This window comes from Macrobrachium rosenbergii, chromosome 8 (genome assembly GCF_040412425.1).
Source record: "Macrobrachium rosenbergii isolate ZJJX-2024 chromosome 8, ASM4041242v1, whole genome shotgun sequence".
NCBI lineage: Eukaryota > Metazoa > Arthropoda > Malacostraca > Decapoda > Palaemonidae > Macrobrachium > Macrobrachium rosenbergii.
Genome location: NC_089748.1, coordinates 62418176 through 62426569, shown reverse-complemented (window position 1 = coordinate 62426569; position 8394 = coordinate 62418176). Strand labels below are relative to the sequence as shown.

Below are 8394 nucleotides of genomic sequence, written 5' to 3'. Positions count from 1 at the left end.
CATTTATATATTACGGCTCATGAGGCATAAAGGAGAGACTACAAGCTCTATTAATCCTTTGTTGTGTTTCATCTCAACTATCAGGATTTAATGTTTGCTTATTCCTTGAGAAGATAAGTAGATATAGTTTCCCAAGGGGAAGAGAGAGAGACTAAATTTGCATCTATTTTTTTGCACAAACGTCTCTATATGTACACAATTTGATGAGATAGTACCACCCCATTGTCATCACTACGTCTGTTCTCTCTCTCCTCTCTCTCTCTCTCTCTCTCTCTCTCTCTCTCTCTCTCTCTCATAAAGACTCCAGGAATGGGTGGGTCAACAGTTTTTATTTCTTAAGATAAAACATTGCATTATTGCATATGAGTTTAAGTCAGCATTATTTACCTTACCAAATTTAAGTTTACATTACTAGAATTTGAATCTGTGATATATTTGTATCTTGTTCACTGCCATCACTAAGCTTCTTTTAAGTCTTTGACATGAAACAGCTCTTGAAAGTACACCGTTTATGCTCCCATGTAAGTTTAGAGGAAAACTCCCTTTTTCATCAGCGATTAACCGGTTTGCCAAAATAATCCCCAAGGGAAAATCGATTTTGCGTAATCTGGTCGTTGCCAAATATGCTTTGGAAAAATGCGGCGACTGGTCCCTACCTTGCTGCTAAAATAACAGCAGTAGTTAATCTTACGGCCAAATCTTCCAGACTAAAACAGAGGCGCGTTTCTGAGTGGAAGACTCATTTAGACACCCATCCACAAAAAAAGCCACCATAATTAAATAAAAATGAAAGATACACAATCTTAATTTTCGGTATGAAGCCATTCAACCCCAAAACTATCCAATAAAGTTTCAAAATTTTTACTGACACTACCATAAAACTCCATTCATCAAGATGAAATACTTTAATAGACAAGACAGTGACAGAAAATGTTCAAGTTGAGTTCACTTTACCGGGATCAAGATAACATTTCATTTTAATAATAGCAAGCCAATACATAAAATTGAAAAGAGTTGTTCTTAACCCGACCTCCATTCGAAACAACGGATTAGAATATTTACTGTTTCTCTACAAGTGGCCCAAAAGATATAAACGAATTCATAGTCGTTTCACTTTAATCTGATTTCAGAAATATAGTTTCAGATTTATGTGTATAACAGTTCAACATTCATGGTGATTGGTTAAAGAAACCGTCTAAAAATAAGAGTGATTACCTCTAATATGAAAAAAAAAAAAAATTATTGTTAATATGCCTAAGAAAAAATACTGAAGTAGTGTACTTTTCCTAGAACATAAACTACATTACCGGATGTGGCCTAGTTTCCCTTTCCACCATAAATCCATCCTTATTTTTCATGGGAAAAGTCGCAGCAGTGCTCTAGCTCAGTTACAGGGAGGACTATGAAGAAAAAAAACTTTTGTATGGTTGACCTTCTAAAGCCCAGCTGAGCAAGATCATTTGTACACCATATTTAACTTTTCTGAAATTTTCTTTCTCCATTATGTGAAGATATTTTCGCTTTTCTGACAAAGAAATACTTTGAAGACGTAAACCTTTTCCTTCATCACGAATAAGTCTCTGCCAGTCACTTTACCTACCTACCCTCCACGTTTCCTTTAGCATGATTTGTTCTTTCTCGTTTTATTGGCTCTGCTGAACAATGTCTTTAGTTAATGGTTATTTTTAGATCGGCTTATCTGCTTGCCTCCATTTGATTTTGATGAAAAGATGGGAATTTCTGAGTATTCAGCTCCAAGTTGCTATTTTTATTGCCTTTGGTTAGATTTGTTCATAAATGGGCACGCTATCACCATAGAAAGTTGCTATGAATGCTGAATGATACATGATGAGTATCCTGGGCTCGAATTTGTGTCCGTAGGTCTTTTGCCTTGTAAGTGTTTACAATATACCAAATTAGATTTTTTTTATACCAGAAGGTTAAATTACATGCAAGATTATGTTAAAGAAACAAAAAAATAATTAAGAGTGGTCCTCTGTGCAAAAATTTCATTGTTAATATTTAAGAATAAAAACGTGTGGATCACAGCACTGTTTTACAAAGTATTCCATTAAACATTGAAGAAAGCACCTCACTAGTTTCCTTCAGAATAAAAACGTGTGGATCACAGCACTGTTTTACAAAGTATTCCATTAAACATTGAAGAAAGCACCTCACTAGTTTCCTTCAGTTATCTACCCGATAAACATACTGTATTACGAGGAAGGGTCACTGTGTTAATACTACTCAACAGCGATACGCAAAACTACTCAACAGCGATACGCAAAACTATAAGTCATATTTTAACCTAGCTTAGTAAAACCAGTGAAGCACCACGTGGCCAGGGTTACACTGAAGCTTAGATTTTAAATTTTATTCTATCTTTCCGGTTTACTATTCAAACTCTTCATTCCTCTGGACTTTCTACAGTTTCAGTACATAAAAAAGGCATTTGCCTATTATCTAAGTTCCGAACCATAACGTCAATTAACTATCACAAGTTATGACAAGATCTCTTTGCCTATTTCAGTCATTCCATCCCAGATAACCAAACATCTTGAGCTCCGTCCACACGACCAGACTTATTAGGGAGAATCAAACCGTTGGAGGACAAAATCGTGTACGTTAGTAACGTTAATCACCCCAGACAAAGTCGTGCGTCTTCGCTCAAAGTACTCAACAAACTTCGTACATGTATACAGCAGACAAAAACTGTCTCGCTTTTGTCTACCTACAGAGTCTGTCGTGTGGATGTGGTTATAAAAAACCCAAACTTTTTCTCAACGGAAACAGTTTCCAATGTAATCATTAGAACCCTTTATCATTAAATATTACATCATCCCTAGCCTTGCTGGTTAGCCTTGATTATAAAATTTATACAAAGCCAAAAATATGAGCAAGAATAACTACCTATGTTTTAAGTACTAAGACCCGGTCCTTAAGTCACTAGAAATATAAGAAAATCCCATTTTCCACTGCTACCCTGAGCAGTTGCTGGTAATTCCTGTATATTCCATGAAAACTATACTAAAAACTAATCAAGCCCTCAGATCAACCAAATATTTTGGTTAATAGTTTTATCTTCCAATGATGTTCATGAAATTTGGATTCAAGAAAATTTGAGTAGACGCATAAGTCCTCCGTTCAGCTCTTACCAATAAATCTTCGAAAATCACTTGTTAAAAATCGAACTATCTTAACCAGTTGCAGGGGAAAAAATTTTACATGGAACAGACAACAGCTTCAAACTAGTAACAATAGCCTCTTTCCAAAACGATCACTGTAGTTTTATATAATCTAATTGGGCGATTTTCATAAGACTTGAAAGTTTACATTTTTCATTAACCCGAAACAATTTAAATTTCCTGTAAGTCATCATCAGCAGCTAAATATTTTCCTACCATGACCTTACATTTCTTACGACATACGCTAGACCTCAATTGTATCATTTTTGGTATAATTACGTACTCAAAACATTCAGGACTAAAACATTAGGAAATAAATTTAGTGAAAAGTAAGTGAAGGTTTTAATTTTATTTCAAGGCAAACATGTCAACTTGGATGACAGTTTTTTTTCGAGATAATCAGTGGCTAACGATAGTATGAAGAGATGGCATCAGTTGCAATGAATAACGCAGTTAATTGTTATTGTCATGGTATTTTTTCTCATTCGGAATAGACAGTCGTAACAGCAGGCGTAGCAGAATCAGTGCAGCTTTTGAAGTTTGTATTAATCACTCGTGATTTTAAAATTTTCTTCGGAAGTTCTGTAGGGAGAAATCGAAATTGAATGCTTAATTCCATTTCAGCCTGCATTTACTATAGTTTGTTTTATACATAGACATGCCGTAAAACTTGCCCTACACCAAACCTAGAAGAGGGTAATTTTATAGGTTTTGCTTATTTTTGACGTGCTACCTTCGAAAGCCTGACTACTTAAAATTCATATAATTTGGGCCTCAGTTAATTTGCTTACGGTTATCATAAACATGAATAATAACCTATTAGAAGCTTAACTTAAGCCTGTATTAATAGTATAAATATAAACCTTTTTCTAACTTCACATACTGGATGAAAGTAACTTTTTCTATATCTACTTAGCAGCAAATGTCATTACCATATTAAAGTACTACTATATATCTTAACATCTAATTTTATATTAAGGAATTTCCTTATGCAGAAAAAATCCACCCGGACATAAAATTCTGCATATAAGAAGTGAAATACCAGCCCTCATCAGTTCCCCAGATCAAAATGAGAGAAACCCACTAAAATTGCAGATTCATTTACCACAGCCAATTACACAGTTCTTTTAAGAGAAAATGATTCACGAGACAAACTTTTGCCACAGTTGTACACTTACAGAAATACCCAATCTACAGTCAGGAACCACTCGCTCCTCACAAATTCACGTTAACAAGTACACATTAACAATAATATGACAACTATGCAGTATTCTCAACCCATGGGTACACAAAAAACTATGTACTTACTACTTTACCAAGTACCAATTCCCCACAATGATATACCTATACCTCCAAGAAACCACTATTTGTTGACCAAGAGAATTCTTCAAAATATCTGAGGCCTCACGAAACAAAGAAAAAGCTGGACCCATCCTTACAAAATCATTAATTGGTTTGTCTAAAGAATCCTACCCCACATAACACAGCACTATAGAGATACATAACTAATCCTTGGAGTAATATGCTAAGGAACATTATCTTAGCTTTGTATCGAGGTCATATCATGCCGTTGCTTTCCATGGAGGTCATACCTAAGACCCTTAGCATTACTTTGAGATCAGATCTAATTCACGGTCAGCATTCCTAGGAGATCACCTAATTCACTGTTCGTGTCTTCCTTCAGGATCGCACGTATAAGTATGTGCCTCAACTTTCCTTGGGGATCACGGACCTAGGAATCCCCTCAACATTGCTTGGAACTGGAATATAAGATCTATGCAAAAAGCCAAATGCTGGGACCTACGAGGTCGTTGTTTGCTTTAAAGAAAAGTAAGAGTATAAAAGGTTTTCAAGGTGCAACAGGAGGAAAACTAAGCAGTTACACTATGTAACAACTGCTAAGAGTGGTGGAAAATAAGGTGGAAAACATATGAACATACGTAGGTACAGTAAAAGGAATAAAATGGATTTGTACCCATGGGCCGAAGGGACGCAGCAAAAACAGTGGCCTGTGTGACCCTACGATGCTCAACATTTCTTGTCCACAGACCTAAGGATTTCCCTTCAATCTTCCTTTGGGATCAGAGACCTAAAATTCCCTCAGTCTTCCTTGGGCATTACAGACCTAGGATACAACCAGACATCTTTGAAATCATGGACTAAACACTTCACCCCGAGACTAACTTAATAATCACAATATTTCACGTCAGATGAGTCAAGTGCCTTGGCAATCAGACTCAAGGAGTAACCACAGACTACTCTGCAGACCACACAAAGGAAAACTGGCTAAAGGAGCACAGACTGCCTCAGACAAGTTGAGGGATCACCAGTATGAGACTTAATCGTCAGGTTTCTTTTGGGACCACACACGACTTCACCTCGAAACCTTTTGGAATCAGAAAACAAGATATCACTTTAAGACCCCCGTAGGATCACAACCAACTTTGACTTAAGAGGGACCACAGAAAAAGTCCTCATTCCACACTTCCTTCCGAATCACGGTACAATTACCAGACAAAATTTAACCTGCAATTATCAATGTTAGTAATTTGGTTGTTTTTTATCGGTGCTATACATGACAGAATATCTGCAATGGAGAGACTTGGGCCACCCTTGCTAGAGCAGCACTGCCACCCTAACAAAGGTGGCCCCATTAGATATGAAAAGTTTTTAAGATTCAGTTTCAAGATTGGTATTTACCTAAAACAAATATCAAAGGAATGTTTCTTTTAGGCAAAATACTCAAGAATAAATTGAAACTAACTAAAATATAGTTTAAGAACATCTCTTAGGCAAAATACTATTTAAAATTGGGCTAATTTAAAATACGTTTTATCCTAACTTTAATAAATGCATTCTATCTTCCTTCCTGTCACCACTTTTAGATGTAAATCGCAAAATATAATATGCCAAGATCAATATGAGAAAGTTACTGATAAGTTGATCTATGAATTCTTGGGCAGGTAAAAGACCTGTTTGCTAGCTAAACCAATATCCTACATTTACTACAAGGCATTCTATTTCTCCCTCCCGTCTAGACTGGAAATTCCAGATGTTGTAAATATAAGTTGTCAAGAGCAATAAAAAAGTTATGGAAGTTATGAATGCATGTCAAGAAATTTTTAGATAAGTGACTGGTTTGCTATAAAAACACATCGAGGAAAGTCAACTCATGGTTACTTTATATCGAAATGGAATGACGTTAAGTGCTATTAGTGAACAAAGTAAGTGTGATAAAATAAGTCAAACTGACCGCACAATAGCTGACTTATGCTAATAATTCATGTGAATGAATATGGCGATAACTTTGTACGATGTAGTTTGAAAGTATTTACAAAATGAGAAAGCTTTAAGTTTAAGAAAGTTTAATGTTATGTTGGCAAACAGAAACTAAAAATGTATAAATACAATGTAAGAGGTACGTAGGCCAGTGTGTATGGGATTCGTCCGCTGAGCAAGTGATTACTAATCGAAATTTTCTGAACACGGGGTTCATCCGAGACTCGACTGCTATTGGAAACGAAGCAGCTGTGATTGACGTATTGTCTTTTCTCAGGAAACATGACAGGAAAATATGTTTCACGTAAAAAAAAAAAAATCAGGGTCCTAAGAAACTAAGACTTACCTCACTCTGTGATTTATCCTCAACCTTGTTATATGCACAACCAATGCCAAACCATACAAACATCATCTAGACGTCATGAGTAATTTTCAAGGATGCCATTCACTCACCTGAAATAAAATTTTACATTAAAATTTGGCAACTATTCTGTTCACCTAACTAATATTCCTGCGAGTGTCTTCTGTCAACGATCAAGTATCGAAAGTTATGTGAAACTCGGTCCATATACTGTACGTTCCGGCTACGCTTCCTTCATTGTTACAGAAGGCCTAAAAACTGAGCGTACAAGAGAAAACTACTCAGCCCGGGAATTTGTTACAGGGCGTGCATCACAGAAACTGTAGTTTATCAAGTTCTTAACATATTAGAGTATAGTACCAGCGTAGTGTAGTAACTTCCATGCCATAGAAGTTTTAAGTAGATATACTAGCGAAAACCTAATGAAACTCATTTTCGACACAAAATACCAATATTAAAGTAGGTTAACAGGCAGAACACACATTGATATCGTTAAACTCAAAAATAGCTTCACTGTACAATAGCACGCACTAACCTTACATCCATCGACTGATAACATAGCACGGATTAACGGCGAACAGACAGCACAAAACGAAAAGAATATCACCAAACACCAGAGACAAAGTAAACAGGTATCTCCACTGGCACAGAAAACGGTACCATATTCACGATTTCTTTCAGGTCAAGGATTCTGCAGTTAGGTGAAGACTTGTCCTGGCACAGTAATACCCCGTGACGCTAAAACGAAAGAAAACACTGGCAACTTTTTATTATTCCTGATTACGTCTCACTTTTGGGAAAATTCCTTCTTGTTACAGAAAATGTGGAATAAGGAGCTCGAATAAATCTATTTTCAGGGAAGAGGGCCTCACAAAACCCTTCATGCTCAAACACTTCAACGAAAATGTAAATGTTTTACGCAAAGAAGAAACACGATGACAAATCTCTCTCTCTCTCTCTCTCTCTCTCTCTCTCTCTCTCTCTCTCTCTCTCTCTCTTCACAAAGGCGCATTACATTAGATTTCACTTAGAAGGAGACAAATGAAGAGGGATTTAATTCGTGAACTTAATTGATTAACTAAACTGAGACGGAAACATGAACGAGCTGACCGATATCAAGATTTAGGAAGCGCAATATAAGACAGCACTGTCGTAAGGCTGTGAAGTGTTCACATAATATGAATAATGATTCAGTCAATGTAATGTCACGAAAAAAGAAAAGAGGGGAAACAGTATGGAGTTTATGTCTTCCAGTGGGACAAGATAATTACTTTGCATTACGAAGAACATCCTCCGATGGGCTTTGACAAGGTAGATGGCATGAAAGGCGGCTTTCAGACCTTCCGCTCGTAAGAGAAAGATCTATTCTCCCTCCTGCGGAGGGAATAAACCTTTTCCTTGAAAGGTGGATGAATCTTAGAATCCGGCCCCCTCTCAACCCACCGAAAAAAACGCAAAAGCATGTCAGTGCTGATTCTTATCAAGCATGTAGGAAGTGATGGCTTGATCGTTGTTGAGTGACTGCCGACACAAGAACAAATACAACATTAAGAGACGCTGTATGTGTTA

At 36.5% G+C, this 8394-nt stretch overlaps 1 long non-coding RNA gene across 1 annotated transcript; it reads right to left on the bottom strand.

The window, feature by feature from the left end:
* Positions 1–3519: 3519 nt before the first annotated feature.
* Positions 3520–7465, bottom strand: LOC136841277 (uncharacterized). Its single transcript, XR_010853867.1, has 3 exons — positions 7361–7465; positions 6811–6917; positions 3520–3767 (listed from the first exon to the last, which is right to left on the bottom strand). It is a non-coding gene; the product is annotated as an uncharacterized lncRNA (long non-coding RNA).
* Between the last annotated feature and the right edge of the window lie 929 nt (positions 7466–8394).